Genomic DNA, 18,129 nt, shown 5'->3' with positions numbered 1-18,129 from the left:
TACGCTCGTTCTGTGACCCGCAGAGATGAAGCGGGAAGCGAGGAAACCCAGTAGATAAAGAGGTCGGTCTACTGGGTTCTTCCTCTATGCGGGCTCCTCTCATTGAATTCCATAGCAATATTCGACACATGGGAATAATGTTAACATTGCAGTTGCTGACAGGGCAGACATGGACGGTCACAGCCCTCATCGACTCTGGTGCCACCGAAAACTTCATTGACACTCGTTAAATGGAGGGACTGGGCATACCGACTTTGACCAAGAATAAACCAGAAAGCATGAAGGCGGTGGACGGCACCGACCTAACCTCTGGGCTGATACGGTACCAGTCAGAAGTTATGGAAATGACATGCGTAAATGAGCATACGGAGTCTATCACCTTTGCCGTGATTGACGCTCTCCAGTTCAAACTTATTCTGGGGCTTCCTTGGTAAGTGACCCACAACCCCCACATCGATTGGAAGACCCGGATCATGACCCTCGATTCCAACCATTGCACCACCACCTGCTATCCATAGGAGAAAACATCCGGGGGTCTTGCTATACAAGTTTGCTCAGTACCCTTGATAGGGATGGGGACTGTCACTCTGGAAGACATACCAGAGGCATATGCAGACCTGGCCTCAGTATTTTTTTTTTTGTTGTAACTTTTTATTATAATAAAACATCAACAAACAAACAAGGCAATATAACAACAGTGCAATCATCAGGCGTGCGCTCAAGGAGTACGGGAGATAAACGATAACAAAAGACAAAAGTCGTCGATTACAGGTAAGGGGGGGGCCGGGGGTAAGAATTGCATATGAACAATAAAATACATCACATCACAGCAGGAATGCTGGGTCAGGGCGATTGGGGAGGACTAGAGATCTCTGTGAGCGGGGGCTATATCCCCCCCGGTACGAGTTCCACTGGTTCCAAATTTTCCCCCATTTCCTGGGTCTACCTCTCGCCACATACACCGTTTTCTCTCTGAACATGCACCAGTCCATACTCTCTTTCCAGCAAGTCACTGTAGGGGGCCTCTGGGACCCCCATAATTGTGCAATATCTCGTTTGGCTATCATATTGGCAAGAGTCGCCCATCGAAGCTGTGACACATCAATCATTTGGTCCCCATACATTCAATAGACATGGCCGGGCTTCTGGCATCATCACAATACCCGTTACCTCACTCATTACATCATGTATACGGTTCCAAAAACGCACCACCTCAGGGCATTCCCAAATTATATGAAGAAAGGTACCGAGGAGACCACACCAAGCTTACATAAGCCATCCGTGGAAAAGCCCATATGAATCAGGCGGGGGCCGGTGACAGATTCGATGGAGGATCTTGAGCTGGACCAGGCGGAGGCGGACCGGAATCGCAACCTCCCTGGGAGAGGAGATCGCGGACTGCCAGTCCTCGTCGTCTAATTCAATACCATCAGCAATCCCGGTATCCCTAAGGCGGTCAAGCAAACTCGACCGGTCATTAATCATCTTTTTATAAAACAATGAAATGGTGCTATCCGGCACATGACCATCCAATATATAATCTTCGAGGGGGGAGGATTCCGGAACGTCACTTCCCACCGGAAAAACTGAATTCAAGGCATGACGTACTTGAACATAACGAAAGAATTCCCTATCACTCAGCTGATATTCCACTTGCAAGTCCGAAAAGGTCTTTACACCTCCCTTAACCCAGAGATCACGTACTTAACTAATACCGATCGTATCCCATTTGTCAAACCCCTTAGTCTTCCACAGAGAACCCAATTTTGCGGAGGCGTAAAGTGGAGTTGCACGGGTTAATCTATCTCTCCAGCCCATAGCCGCATTCGCGCTATGCCATATACGCACGGCTATAGCGGTAGGTCCTGAGAGACCTAAACGGGCGGACCCCGAATAAAGCGCCCTGTTCTAGTCACCACCCGGTAGCAGCCACCTATCCATTTCAAATGCTGGATTCAACACCGGACCATACATTCCATGGTTGATGGCAGCAAGTTGGGAAGCCCAATAATACCTTAGAATATCCGGAAGTGCAATGCTGCCATCATACCAGGGAAGCGTTAACTTTGGAAGAGCAATGCGTGAACGTCCATCCCATATCAATTGCCTCTGCAAGGATTCTACCTCCCGGAAATATTTCGACGGAATCACGTCAAAACTGTTCTGGAATGCATATAGAAATCGCGGTAAGGACATCATTTTAAAAAGGGCGGCACGCCCCAGCGGAGACAATGGTAATTTATGCCAGCTCACTACATCCGAGCGCAAACAGAGTGTGGGGGGGAGTAGATTACGGTCAAAGCGAACCGCAGGGTCCAGCGAGATAAACACACCCAAGTACTTAAAACCAGACTGCGACACCTAGATGGGGCAACCCCGCGGCAGAAGGGGGAAACCACCCGCGAGAACATAAATATAGGATTTTGACCAGTTGATAACAAGACCCGAGTTCTTCCGGAAGGAGTTAAGCACGAACAACACATTAAGCGATTTTTGGGGAGACGTGAGGTACAATAAAATATCATCCGCGTACAATGAAATATGATCTTCAAAGTCCGGAGTCCAATATATACCCCTCATAGAGGGTTCCCACTGTAGCCAAGCAGCGAGTGGCTCCAAAGCAAGAGCAAAGAGAAGCGGGGATAACGGACAACCCTGCCGCGTGCCCCTTCCAAGGGCAAAGGGAATGGAGACCCGACCATTAACCACTACCTGCGCCAGTGGCGTACTGTACAGGAGTTTAACCCAACTAATAAAGCCAGCGCCGAAACCGAACTTGGCGAGTGTGGCCCAAAGATACGGCCATTCTATTGTGTCGAAGGCCATTGTGACATCTAAGGACGCCAAGATGGCCGGTTCACTCAAAGTTGCTGCCCTCGCGAGAACACCATGCAAACGCCCTAAATTCACAGCGGTGTTTAACAGTGTGGGATAAAGCCCGACTGGTCCGGATGAATCAGATCACTAATCACCGTAATAAGGCGGTTAGCGAGTAACTTGGCAAGAATCTTAGGCTCCGCATTCAGGAGCGAAATAGGCCTGTAAGATGTGCAACGATCCCGTGGCTTACCTTCCTTGTGGATCACAACAATGGTCGCAAGACGCTGATCCCGAGGGAGGGTGCCAGTTTCTCGCGCAGCCAAAAACATATCACGGAGGTATGGCGCTAGCGTATCAGGGCGCAGTTTATACAGTTCGATGGGGAGGCCATTGGGACCCAAGGCCTTTCCGGAGCGTATAGAGCGCACCGCCAGAGCTACCTCATCCACCGAGGGTGTGGCATCCAAACAGTCCCGATCAGACTCTGACAAACAAAGTAATGCGATATCCCTAAGTAACAAATGAGAATCCTCCTCGGGTCTGTCGGACGCCGAGGTGTAAACCTCCCGGAAATAATCAGCAAAGCATCCAACAATGTCAACCGGGTCTGTCACACGCACACCATCTGATTTCTCAATCACAGGAATCACACGACTCGCTCTCTCCTTTCTGTCCAGCCAGGCAATCAATTTTCCTGCCTTATCGCCCACATCATACAATCGTCCCTGTTGTTCCCTACTCATCATCTTGGCAACATCAGTTACTAAGTTTTTGTATTCTAATTACTTAAGATTGAGGATATGCAATGCGTCTTGAGTAACGTTGCGCTCCAATGCAGTCTCTAATTCAGTAATTTCTGTCTCGAGACGAACTGCCGCCTCATTTTTACATTTCTTGGCACACCCTATCAAAGACAATGCCTGTCCCCTAATAACAGTCTTGAAAGCTTCCCACAATGAAACAGGCAAGGACACGGATCCCACGTTTTCAGCAAAATACAAATCTAATGATTTAATCAACTCAGTACGGGTTTTGGGGTTAAGAAGATACCAGGGGTTAATCGGGGCCACCCTCCCTTCAGCGCCTGCATTCGAGTTAAAATAGAACCAGAGAGGGGAGTGGTCTGATATACCCCGAGCTAAGTGTCAAATCTCTCGAATCGAGGAGGACTGGGCCGCCGGCACCAGGATATAATCTAATCTAGAAAGACTACCATGTGCGCCCGAGTGGAAAGTAAACTGCGTCTGCTCTGGGTGCATTAACCGCCAACAGTCCACAAGCACCAATGTCTCCAAAAATTCACCCAACCAGGAGTGCGCAGTTGTAAGGTCCCTGAGTGGATAGCGATCCGCCCTGCCAGAGACGACTGAGTTAAAATCGCCACCTAATATCAGAACACCCTCTGGGAGACTCAAAACCATCCGCCCCAGTCTGCAAATGTTGTGGATTGTAAGCCAGGAGGAACATACACCGATGCCAATGAAACTGTTTTCCCCTCCCACCTTCCTACCAGTGCAACATATCGACCCCTAGCGTCAAGAACCACTTCATCAACCACGAGGGGGAGTGAGGTCTTAAGCAGTATACCCCTGGCCTCAGTATTTGACAAGAAGGGGGCTAACACCTTGCCACCACACTGCCCCTTCGATTGCAGAATAGACCTCATTCCTGGTTCAACTCTTCCTTGTAGCCGCGTTTACACACTCAAAGAGAAGTAAAACCACCACTTGCGTACCTATCTGGATAAGTTCCTACAGAACGGATTCATACGCCACTCCAAGTCACCTGTCTCTTCCTCTCTCTTTTTCGTGGCGAAGAGGGGGGATTTGAGAACGTGCATCGACTACAGAGCCATAAACACCATAACGATCAAGAACCTGTACCCAATACCACTCATTTCCAACCTCTTGGATCAAGTGAAGGACGCTGCCATCTACACTAAACTGGATCTACGAGGAGCCTACCATCTCGTTAGGGTCCGAGAGGGCGATGAGAGGAAGACCGCATTCCGCACAAAATACGGTCTATTCGAATACCGAGTCATGCCCTTCGGACTCTTCATCGACGCAGTGTTGAGGGAGTACCTCAACCGTTTTTGTGTCGTAAACATCGACATCTTGATCTTCTCCAACAGCGTCCCGGAGCACATTAATCATGTTCGTTCTGTCCTGCAACGACTACAGCTTCACAGCCTCGACATTAAGCTGGAGAAGAGTGTGTTCCACACCACCATGGTCGAGTTCCTGGGACACATACTCACCCCTGACGGGATCAGAATGGACACCAGAAAAGTCGAAGCAGTCCTACAATGGCCATCGCCCTGTTCCGACAAACCGGTCCAGAGGTTCCTGGGGTTCGCCAATTATTACAGGCGTTTCATTACTGGATTCTCTGGCATTGTTACGCCCATCACCGGCTTACTGCGCAAAGGGGTGAAGTTCTCCTGGAACCCAGAAGCAGAGGAGGCGTTTTTGGAACTAAAGAAAAGATTTTCTAGCGCTCCTGTTCTACGGCATCCTGATCCTTAACAACCCTTCGTAGTGGAAGCGGACGCATCACAAAATGCCCTGGGAGGGGTGTTGTCACAACGCAACACCGAAACAGGCCGGTTATATCCTGCGGCCTTTTTCTCCCACAAACTACTACCGACAGAACGCAACTACTCTGTGTCAGACCGGGAATTACTTGCCATCAAAGCCGCGTTTGAGGAATGGCGTCATTATCTCAAGGACACCCGACACCCAGTGACCATATACACCGACCACAGAAACCTGCAATTCTTCCGTTCTGCCAGAGCCCTCACTTCCAGAAAATTAAGACGGACCCAGTTTTTCAATGAATATGAATTCCTGATCACTTATTTCCCCGGGAAAGAAAACGCCAAGGCAGACGCCCTGTCCAGACTGGACGACACCAAAGAAAGCATACCCGAAGCCGAACCCGTGTTCATTCTTCCTTAACATTGCTTTCAAGGGGTAGTCCTTTCCTCTTCCTTCTTCGCCCAGTTGCATGAAGACCTGAAGCAAAAGGAAACAGAGGAATGGGTTGAGGATACAGTTGGGATCACAGCACGAGATGGGTTTCTGTTCAAAGGAGTCCATTACTACCTCCCCCTGGAAGACCATCAACAACAGGCCTTGTACTTATGCCACGACCATAACCTGTCCATCCATCCAGGGTTCCATAAAACCTTGGACCTTTTACGCAGACACTTCTGGTGGCCTTCCATGGATAACGCAGTTCAGTCCTACATAGCTCGTTGTACTGTCTGTGCACAAGGAAAAATTCATTCCAGTCCCTTGGTAGGGCTCTTGAACCAGATTCCTTTACCCCCTTACCACTGGCATACAGTGTCCATGGACTTCGTGGCTGAGCTACCCAAAACCAAAACCGGCTTTACCACCATCCTTACTATCGTAGATCACTTAACGAAAATGGCACACTTTGTTTCCTTGAAAAACCTGCCGTCAGCACCCGAACTAGCCTTGATCTTCGCGCACAATGTGATCCGTTTGCATGGAGTAGCTTCGGTACTGATCACGGACAGGGGCTCCCAATTCATATCCAGGTTTTGGGGCGAGACGTGCAAAAACATGGGCATGGAAATTAGTCTATCCACAGCTTACCACCCACAGGCCGATGGACAAGCAGAGCAAACAAACCAGTCCATGGAACTATATATCTTTGTTGTTTGCTGTTGTCCATAGAACAAGAATGGTCGGAGGTGCTCTGGATGGTAGAGTACGCATACAACAACAGCAAACATGCGTCCACTAGTATGTCACCCTTCTGCCTACAAGGGCGACATCACAGATTAGAGCCATGGGAGAAACCGCTGTCCTGCCACATACCTACCGTACAAGAGTACCACGCCCTTTTGCATGACTTGTGGCAAAAGGCCTCGCTCGAGCTCGCAAAGGCCAAAGAAAACTACAAACACTACGCTGATGCTCACAGGCTAAGAGAGCAAGAATAAAAGAAAGGGAACGAGGTATGGGTGTCAATAAAGAATCTCAATGTACATGGACCCAAAAAGTTACTTCTGAGATACGTCGGTCCCTTTCCCATCGTGAAAGTCATCAGTAGGGTAGCGACATGAAAATACACCCGGTGTTCCATGTTTCCCTCCTACGTCCTGCCCATCCTGAGACCCGTGTGACTGGTACTCCACCCCTCCCATCCTCAGGGCGGACCACGAAGAGTATGAGGTGAGGGCCATCTTGGATTCCCGTAGAACCGTTGGGCGACTTTTTTACTTGGTGGCCTGGAACGGTTATGGGGCTGAGGCGCGGTCCTGGGAGCCCCTGTCCCATGTGCGTCATGCTCCCCTGTTGGTTTGTGCCTTCCATGCACGGAACCCATGCAAACCCCGCCCTGCTACTCCAATATAGGTGGGCGGTTTCTCTTGGGTGGGGGTACTGTCATGGTTCTGCCCTGGGGACTACGGTATGCGTGTGGTGAGTTCCGGTATTGTTCGTGGGTTACTCACCGCTAGACAAGTCAGCAGTCTAGCCTTCAGCAAAGGAAGTGTACCAGAACTGACGAGAAGCAGTTCCGGGTAAGACCGCATATAGTCACAGCACTCATACCCGTTCATGCTTCTAGTACTGGATGTTTCCTGATGCTGGCTACCTACACCTTGAAACCCGCACCCACCAGCAACCTTTCGGACCCCTTGACCCGCAGAGACGCATTGAGGAGTCTTCCTGGACCGCTGCTCCCCCCTGCCGGAGTACCATGCTGGCCTCTCTCTCGCGACACGCACAAGGAAGCGTGGTCGCTCCTTTTGTTTTCACGGCGCAGGATCGCCTTATCCCCAAACCACGACACGCACAGCGAAGCGTCGTCGCGTACTCGCTGTCCTGCCTTTCACGGCGCAGGAGCGCCTGTTGTCTTGGAACCGACACGCACAGGGAAGCGTGGTCGAGTTCCTTCTGTTTTGTTTACAGCACGGTGCAGGAGAGCCTTATCCCCCAGAACCGCGACACGCACAGGGAAGCATGGGCGCGTACTCCTTTCACGGCGCAGGAGCGCCTGTTGTCTTGGAACCGACACGCACAGGGAAGCGTGGTAGAGTTCCTTCTGTTTTGTTTACGCTGTCTTGCACGGTGCAGGAGCGCCTTATTCCCCCAGAACAGCGACATGCACAGGGAAGCGCGGTCGCGTTCTCACTGCTGCTTTACAAGCAACATTTCATGTGGAAGTATAGGCACCATCCTCTCCTGACTTGGTAGCAGCTGAAGCTGACGCTGCCTGGTTAATCAAAGAACTATTCCTGGGAGATCTATCAGGAGCACACGCCTTCAAATCCAGGTGACTGTATTCCTTGATTCCACTCTTGCACAATTGTATGGTTGTTGTATGTGTAATACCTACGCAGAAGGGCAGTAGACTCACTAACCGCTTACTTGTTCCTTATGTAGCTGGCGATACCCAAAGAGTGCCCTCTATCTAGTAGGACTTCCACCTGGTCTTCACTGACGACATCCCTTCCAAACTTCATGACAGCTTCCCCTGGTCCCATCCTTGCCTAGTTATGGACATTCACCATTTGATCAGGTAGGGAGGGGGACGGTGGAGGTTGCTCATGCCATTCCTGCGAGATAGCTCCACGAGTAACAGGTAAGACTTGTGGGGTCTTGACACAGGGCTTCATTCCAGTGCAGAGGCAAAGGAGGTCGAACAAGTGGCAGCACCAATAACCATCTGAGAATGTGCACCAGGAGTATGTAGATGACCCAAAAGAGGTCTAAATGGATCAAAACCCATTAGTCTATTCGTATGGGAAGATGCACCAATGGCCAGAGCTCAGCAGGCTGGTAACAAAGTCTCTGGCTTGTCCAGAAGCTAGTGTGTTTGCCAAGCAGGAGTTCAGTGCAGCTGGAGCAGTTGTCACAGTGAGAAGGACCAGTCTCACCTCAAAACAAGGAGAGATTTACCATGACCAAAATGAACCAACACTTCACCATACAATTACACTGTTCCTAAAATACCACCAGAGAAGTGCAGTCTGAAGGCAATTAGTCAGACACAAGTGTGTTAGGAGCAAGTACTGGGGACCACAGAATTTGAGGATGAACGCTTCTTCCCTGACTGAGTTGGCCACCAATGAACGTTTTTATACATCGTCAAACTGTTTTGCCCCAAATAAATTAAAATGCATATAGCTAAAGGAACATTATACATTTTGTTTGTGTCTGGCTTATGTAACTCCACAGTCTTTAGGCACATGTATGGTCAGATTGGCGTTGGACCAGTGTGCAGTGAAGTTTATCCATTCCCTTCAAGGGCATTGGAGACTATGCCTGCCTCTGCCCCACGCCAATCCATTTTTCATCCCCTAGCAGGGCTTCCCCAGTAAAAATCATTTGATTTATAAGACTGCCAATATGTTACTTGCATCAAAGAGGAGATACAATTATGTACCATTGTGTTTGAACTGAAACAGGTACCTTTTGCACCAATAATTGATATATTATTGAGTGTTTGTGAGTGATGACTGATTATTCATGTGGTGGCCGACAGTGAGCGAGTGTGTTCAACTAATTTGAAAACTTGATTTGGATGGTTTGCAATGTTTGGGGCCTGATAGGTGATCATTCTTCCTGAAGGTGATTGGTACCTTCAAACTCGCAAGATTTACTTTCACGGTCCACTCCTTTTTTCTGATTCCCAAGATAACAGACCAGCCAGTTTAGTTAAACAAAAATCTACATAAAATACTCAAATTCTTTTTCTCTTCTTGTTCATCAACAGCAGAGCACTACAGGTCTACCTCTATAATTTGGGTCAAAAGGGAGTCATACTGATTAGTTACTCAGTCAGGATAGAAGGACTCCGGGTAGGAATACAATAAAAGACAGAAGGAGGAAATTATCGACTTCAAAGGGAAATTAACTAGAAGATGACTCCGAGGCCTACTCAGCTCTGTGGACTGTAGAGAGGTGTGTTGTTTTGGGAAATGCTGCTTAGTGTGTGCTGGTTGAAATTTAAGATCCCTCTATCATGTGCTTGTGTTCCAGGGGGGCCTGTTGTAACTGGAGACATCTTCACGGACGCAGACACTCAAATAAATGTTATCAATCAATCATTTGTAGAGCGCACTACATACCCGCCAGGGTCTCAAGGCGCTAGGAGGGGGGCGCTACTGGTCAAACAGCCAGGTCTTGAGTAGGCTCCTGAAGGTCAGCAGGTCTTGAGTTTGTCGTAGGCTCAGTGGGAGGGTGTTCCAGGTCTTAGATGCGAAGTGGGAGAAGGATCTCCCACCGGTGGTTGTTCTTCAGATGCGAGGGACGGTTGCGAGTGCGAGGTCGGCAGAGCGGAGCTGGCGGTAGGGAATGTAGAAGGAAAGTTGTCTGTTGAGGTAGGCTGGGCTGGTCTTGTGGAGTGCCTTGTGTGCGTGGATGAGGAGCTTCAAGGATATCCTCTGGTTGACGAGGAGCCAGTGCAGGTTTCTCAGGTGGGGGGTGATGTGACTGTGGCGTGGTACGTCGAGGATCAGTCGTGCAGATGCGTTTTGGATGCGTTGCAGTCGTTTGATGAGCTTGGTCGGGGCTCCCGCATAGAGGGTATTTCCGTAGTCAAGTCTGCTGCTGACGAGGGCCTGGCTGACGGTTTCCTTATATCTGTAGATCTTGTTGAGTATGCAGAGGGTGTTGAAGCAGGAGGAGGAGACGTCGTTGACTTGCTTGGTCATGGAGAGCATTGAGTCGAGAATGATTCCCAGGTTGCGTGCGTGGTCAGTGGGTGTCGGGGCTGCCCCCAGTGCCGTCGGCCACCAGGAGGAGTCCCAGGCTGAAAGGTTGGAGCCGAGGATGAGGACCTCCGTCTCGTCCGTGTTCAACTTCAGTAAGCTGATCTTTATCCATTCGGCGACAGCCTTCATTCCTTTGTGGTGGTTGGATTTGGTGGTGATGGGGTCCTTGGTGAGGGAGAGGATCAGTTGAGTATCGTCGGTGTAAGAAATGATGTTGAGGTCTTGCTGTTGGGCGACGTGTGCGAGCGGGGCCATGTAGATGTTGAACACTGTCGGGCTAAAGGAAGATCTCTGGGGTACGCCGCAGATGTCAGAGGTTTCGGATCGGAATGGGTGGAGGTGGACGCTCTGGGTTCTGCTGGAGAGGAAGGAGGTGGTCCATTCCAGAGCCTTGTCTCGGATCCCTACGGCGTGGAGGCGTGCGCGTAGTGTGCGGTGGCAGACAGTGTCGAAGGCGGCGGAGAGGTCCAGGAGGATGAGGGCCACGGTCTCACCTTTGTCCAGCAGGGTCCTGATGTAATCGGTGGCCGGCGATGAGGGCAGTCTCGGTGCTGTGGTTGCTGCGGATGACAGGTGGGAGATCGATCAGCCGGTACCTACAGCTACTTGTCCGTGATTGGCTGTAAAATTGCTCTCACTTCTCAGTAAATCGGACAAGTCATACGAAAACAAGTTACTTACCTGTAACTGTAGTTCTCCAGTATTTGAAACGTTCATATATTCACATGATTGAATCATTCCCCGTCGTTGAGATGGGAGTCCCCGGTATATAAAAAGAATCAATGCTTTAATCAATACAAAGCAGAAAAAAAGACCTAGGCACATTTCAGTTTTGTAACCCATAACTCTTGTTTTGTAAAAGAGACCAAAAATAATCCTTGTACTAATCTGGACCCTTCACCCTCTAGAACCCTCCTGAGAAAACCTTAGACCTTCAGATTTGAGCGCTTGTGCCAAAGACAACCCTGTGCAAAACAAAACCCAAGAAAACAAAGGTTAGCCTCTCAGGGGAGGAGGGCGGGTTGCATGCTAATCTATGAAAGTTTCCAATACTGGAAAACTACAGTTAGAGGTAAGTAACTTGTTTTCTTACTCCAGTATTGAAACTTTCATAGATTCACATGCTTGAATCAGAGTAGCTAGAAGTACTAGCACATTTTAAAATGCATGAACGAAATAAAGTGTCCATTTGTAGGGAAGAAAGCTTTACCTGAGAAAAAACATCAAACTCCCAATCGTTAAATATTCCATGCTTAACCTGTAGAACTGTAAACATAACAGAAAATAAACAGTTCTTTTGGAAACCACTACATTATATATCTGTACACAATGACAAATGCATTTGTTATAAAATGTGCATATTTTAACAGTAAAAAAGGAAGGAGGGATGAAAGAGCTCACCCTCACTGGAAAAGGTTTCTCAGCACTGCCTGTCCCACTGCCACATCATTGTCCGCAGCAGCATCCAGGAAGTAATGCCTAGTGAAGGTGTGTGTACTCTTCCAGTTAGCGGCTCTGCATATACCCTGGATAGGTACTCCAGCAAATAACACAGTGGATGTGGATACTGCTCTTGTCAAATTACCACTAACCCATGCTCCCAAAGGCTTCCCTGCTGCTTGATGTCAATATTGGATTTCACTCGAGATACACAGAGCAATTCCTCTTTTGGAAAGAGGATAGCCCTTTCTGGGTGCACTGAAGGATACAAAGAGCTGAGACTATTTTCGAAAAGATTTAGTTCTTTGTAGATAACATTTCACACAACACAGGATATCCAGCAAATGGAGAGTCCTTTCTGCTGCAGTAGTCGGTTGAGGAAAGAACCTCTTTAGGATAAGAGGCTCAATCAAGTGAAAGTCTGATGGTACTTTAGGTATAAACTTTGCATTAGTTCGAAGGACTATTTGATCCTCTTTGAACTGAAGAAAAGCTTCCTGAATGGTCAGGGCTTGAATCTCCCCAACTCTTCTGGCCGATGTGTGCACCAGGAGAAGAGCCACCTTCCAAAACAAAAATTTAAGGTCCGCTCTGTGAATGGGTACACACGGATGCTTCATGAGTTTCAACAGCACTATATTCAGCTGCCAGAGAGGTGGCAGAGGTTTGGCTGGGGGAAAGGTATGAAATAATCCTTTCTAGAAAAGTTTATGATTCTTTCAGACAATAACATTGGTCCTGAAGAGGTCCTTCTATAACTAGATATAGTGGCTAGATGAACCTTTATTAACGCATGTGCTAATTCAGATTTCGCCAAAAGCAGGATGTAAGGAAGAATTTCATGAGAAGCAGATCTTAGAGGATGAATATTAGACTCCTGGAACAAACAGAATGTTCTCCATTTCAGCCTGTATGTCTAATTCGTACTCTCTGCTGCGGCATTTGAGATAATACTCCTGCATTCAGATGGTAGTATTAGATGTTGAAATTCACAGTGTTAAGTCGTTATGCTGCTAAACGTAGAGACTTGGGGTCTGAATGAAGCACTTGTCCCCGCGACATCGTCAAGAGATGGAATGGGCTGAAGGAGAATCGGCTGTTTCCGAAAGAAGGAGAAGCTCTGTGAACCAGTGTTGTCTGGGCCACCATGGAGCTATCAGGATCATTCTGCAAGGCTCTCTTGATCTTCGCGAGAAGACATGGTAGTAGGGGAATCGGCTTAAAGGCGTAGGCAGAGATTACTGACCATGCCATCAAAAACGCATTCCCCCAGGATCCCTTTTGGGGATGCCATCTTACAAAGAAGCAGCATTTCCTGTTCTGAGCTGTCGCAAATAGGTCTAGTGTTAGCTTGCCCCACTTTAGAAAGACCCTGTCTAGGGTTTTCTGAGTCATCTCCCATTCGTGGCAGGTTGACTTGAGTCTGCTTAACGTGTCTGTCTTGACATTTTGATCCCCCGGAAGGTGTTCTGCTTTTAGCAAGATTCCATTCTGAACTGCCCCTTTGCAGATTTTCTGGGCCTCTTGAGACAGGGGGAGAGATCTTGTCTCTCCTTGCTTGTTGAGATAATGCAATGCTGTTGTGTTGTCTGTCCTGATCAACACAGCAGAGTTCTTTATCCTCTGAAGAAAAGCCAGCAATGCTAATCTCACTGCTCTGAGTTCCAATCAATTGATGTGAAGTTGTTGGTCTTGACTCTGCCAATGCCCACTGACCTGAAGGTCTTGAAGGAAGGCCCCCCCAACCTTCCTGGGAAACATCGGTGGTGATGACTTGTGGAGCCAGCATGGTGCGAAAAGAAAGGGCGCCTGAAATATTTTGATGTTGGGTCCACCAAGACACAGCCTGCATCATACCTGGTGTGATTGTGATGACATCCTCGAAGGTTCCCACAGTTTGACGCCATTGCCGATACAGTGCCTCCTGCAATGGGTGCATTCTTAACCGGCAAAAAGGGATGAGATGGATGCATGAAGACATTGTACCCAGGAGTGACTTGTAGCGGCGTACTGAAAGGGACTCTCTTCTTGCGAATGCTTGGGACCGAGAGATTAGCTTATGCTGTCTCTCGAAATAAGGAAAAGCCATGTTTATCGTGGTATCCAGATTTGCCCCCAAGAACGTAATGCTCTAGAAAGGATGAAGAGCTGATCCCTGTTCAGAGTCAAGCATAATTCAGCAAAAAGTGTGCATATCCACCGTGGACGACTGATCAGCTGCGTGTGAAGGTGCTTTGATCATCCAGGTACCGGAATACCGGATGCCTTTGTTTCCTCAGAACAGCTGCCACTGGAGCCAGACGTTTTGTAAAAATCCTTGGGACGGACTTGAGGCCGAACTGCAGCACCTTGAACTGGTAAGGGCTTCCGGCTACGACAAAGGTACTGCCTGTGGGACACATGGATGGGGAAGTGAAGATATGCATCTTGTAAGTCTAGGGTGGTCATATGATCCCCTGGGTTTAGGAGTAGCAGAATGTCCTGAAGGGAAACCATCTGGAAGGACTATTTGAGATAACTATTTAGAGTTCCCAGATCCAGGATAGGACACCATTGACGAAACAACCAGAAAGAAACGGAAATAAAACCCCTTCCCTACTTGGAGATTGGCACCGGTTCTATTGCTTCTTTTCGGAGCATTGTAAAAATCTCCAAGTGCATGAGGTATAGATGTTGGAATTCTTGGCATCCCGGAGCAGTACAAGGAGGAATCTGAAGAAACTCCAATGTATGGGCAAATTGTATTAAATTGAGGACCCATCAGTCTGTGGTTATTTTCTGTCACTGGGAAAGATGAAAAGAAATGTATCCTCCCAGGGGAACTTCTGAGAAGGAAGGAATAGACATAGCCGGAGCCTGAAGCACGTCATTGACGTCTTGAGGTGTCTTTTCCCCCCCCGACTACCTGTTTTTCTTCTGGGGGTAGATCTAGAGTATGCCCCCGAGTGTTGCGGTCATTTAACATACTGCTGACAGTATGGTTGGGAAGATGTAGCTTAAGAGGTGTATCTGTACGGTTGGCAACCTTCTCGGTAGGATGGAAGCCCTCTTCCTCCCCGAAAGGGCACCTTCTGATATTGTAGTGTCCCTAGAGCCTTCGTTATATTGGTATCCTTCTAGATATCCTGCAGCGCATCATCTACATGCTTTCCAAATAAAGCCTCTCCATTGAAAGGAAGGTCCAGGATCTTATTTTGGACCTCCGGTCTAAATTATGTTACTCGAAGCCATCCTTGTCGGTGCAAAACTGCTGCAACCCCCAGTTATCTGAAAGCTGTAGTTGCGATTTCCATCGCGCAATCTATTTCTTCTGCAGAAGCTCTCTACCCCTCCTGGAGATTTTTTTTTACATCTTGTCTACTTTCTTCACGAAGCTAATCCATATACTGAGCAAGATCACACCACATCTGCCTATCATACCTGCCAAAAAAGGCAAGGGCCTTAGCCGCTATGACCAACAGAGCTGACATTGAGGAGAAACGCTTACCAGCATTATCTAGGCCTCTGCCTTCTCTATCCAGTAGTGTTGTAATGGGTGCCAATGGATTTGGGGATTTCTGTTGAGCTGCCTTGGAAATAACCAAATCCGGTTTGAGATGCCCACCAAACAGGTTGGAGCGTCCCCTGGGGCCTTGTATTTATTTTCCAACCCGGAGAGTACTGGTGTTACAGTCGCTGGTGTCTTCATGACCTTAAGGCCTTCCTCCGAAACGTGATGTGACTTATTATCGGATGGCCAGCACCAACTTCCTATATGGCTCCTTAAAATCATATAAAAAACACTGTGTCGCTGGCATAAATAGGTCACATTTTTTTGCAGCTCTTTCCTTTAAATTATGAAATCCACCAATATCCTCTGGTGGTGAGTCAACCGGTACCGAAAAGGGAGAAGAGGGCGTAGGAATGAGGTAGTCATCCCATTCTCTATTAGGATACTGGAATTTCTCCCTCGTTTTAGTAGTCATCTGTAGTAACATGATCCTGTTGAAAGGTTGGTGGAGGCGACCTCTGCAAGGGTTCCGCCAGCACAGCTTGGCATTTCATAGTGGTAGGTGGTATAGATCGTGGGCGAGGTACTGCTGACGGCATCTATTGAGATACATGAGTAGATGGAAATCTCTTTCTGTAGTCAGCCAACATAATTTGTAGGTCCGTCAACAATGAGGACGGCATGCAGACCACTTTCCCCTGATAACTCTGGCGGTATTGTTCCTGAGGACGGAATTGATATTCGCCTTATCAAAATCATCCACCTGACACTTTACATGCAGCTGAGATGGACTACTTGCATAACCATAAGGTCCTTCATCTTCTTCATCAGAATCCTGCTCTTCTAGCAGATGAAATGGCATAAGATGCATAATTTTTCTAGGAGATGTATTTCAGGTGTAATTCTCCTTTTTCTGGCACTTTCCGACAGTCCGGGTTTTTTTTCCCTAGTCGACGAGACAGCCGACAACACAGTCGTCGAAGTTGCAGCCATCTGCAGTAACCTGGAAACAATCAGCGATGGTCTAACTGTTGTCGACGATGTGGTTATTGTCATAGTCGTAGACTCTGCCGTCAGCGCCGTCGACACCGTAATAGTCATCGACACCATCGTCGATGATACCGGCATAGAAATTGTCGTAGACGGTGACCAGATCTTCATCGATGGTGACCTCGTTGACGGAGCTCCTAACTCTGCTGTGGATGCTAAAAAATTCATTGGCAGCAGGCGAATCTCAACATTCGTTGATAACGATATCAATGGTTTCTTCGTCGATGGTCCCATGGACGATGAGGATTTCGTCGCCATTTTTACCTCGGGAGGCACTGAAGAAGGCTTTTTGAAGTGCCTGATCTGAGCGGGGTGTCTTAGGCAGCTCAGAACTCGGCTTTTTTGCAGTTTTATCCCCCGAAGCATGTCCCTTGCTCTCCTTTTCATGTCTCTAAGGAGATTTTGAGGGACTGCTCCCGTGAGACCCTTGAGTGGTCTTTTTAAGGTTTTTTTCCTGGAGGCTCCTCAGAAGAGTAAGTATGTGGTTATGATTTTTTATGGAACCTTCTGGATGAGGAAAAGGATGCCTCATCACTGTCACTAGAAATCACCTCCTTTCTGGCCTTTAGCTTTTTAAGCCATGTCAAAAGGTGTCCCTCACGGTCCTTTAGGTCAGATTGTTTCAATGATTATTTTTGGTCTCTTTTACAAAATGTGTTATTGGTTACAAAACTGAAATGGGCCTGGGCCTTTCTTTCTGCTTTGTATTGATTTAAGCATTGCTTTTTTGATACACCGGAGACTTTCATCTCGACGATGGGGAATGATTCAAGCATGTGAATCTATGAAAGTTCCAACTGGAGTAATACAAGATTGCAGAAGCCTATGCTTTTGCTCTGCCTCCGAGTCTTGGTACACTCCTCGTGAAGCTTACCTTCTTGTCCTTCTCCCGAACTGTGCAATATAGTTTCTGCTTTACAATCTGCAGGCCTTCTCTTCTCTTGCACAAAAGCTCCATAACACTCCTACATACCTTACTGGATCGGTTCTGACCGGCACCCAGGTCGAACATTCTGAATTAAATGCACTGCCCATTTTGCCATATAAATACATTATTTTTTTTTTAAACTATCATAATTTTGAGAACTGTGTGGGGTCATTCCTCCATAATTTTTATTTTTCCAACCTAGATGACAGAACATTTATGTATATAATAACTTGGGTATCAGGGGCTTAGGGAGTGTTTGCAATGCATTTAATTGAACTGTCATTCCTTTCACAACAGATTTGATTAACTGCTCATCACCCTGATGAATGTTGTTGTTGTGTGATGATCGTCTGTCACACCTTTCCCTAACTCACCATTCCTATCCATCAAACCCCTAATCCTCTTCCCCAGGCTGTGTGATTTATTGAGGTGAGACTAAATTTACACCGTAAAAGGATCACACTTGGTGGGGCAGATGAGGTGAAAGAGACACCAACTGGCTTCAGGATCTTCTATTACTCGAGCAATAGCCCACACCAGCCTCACTTACTCACCCACGCACACAAGGGATCCATAATTTAGATATATAACATCATTCATCAACATCATCATTTAGGCCTTGTGTAGCGTAAACGCTTAACTTTG

At 47.8% G+C, this 18,129-nt stretch overlaps 1 protein-coding gene across 4 annotated transcripts in view; it reads right to left on the bottom strand.

Annotated features, from left to right (window-relative positions):
- Nucleotides 1–18,129, bottom strand: part of TDRD12 (tudor domain containing 12) — a 3,388,409-nt gene that overhangs the window by 2,382,493 nt on the left and 987,787 nt on the right. The window lies entirely within an intron of this gene.

This window comes from Lissotriton helveticus, chromosome 12, assembly GCF_964261635.1.
Source record: "Lissotriton helveticus chromosome 12, aLisHel1.1, whole genome shotgun sequence".
NCBI classification, from domain to species: Eukaryota; Metazoa; Chordata; class Amphibia; order Caudata; family Salamandridae; genus Lissotriton; species Lissotriton helveticus.
Note: the sequence above shows the minus strand (reverse complement) of the source record. Positions and strands in the feature narration are given on the sequence as shown.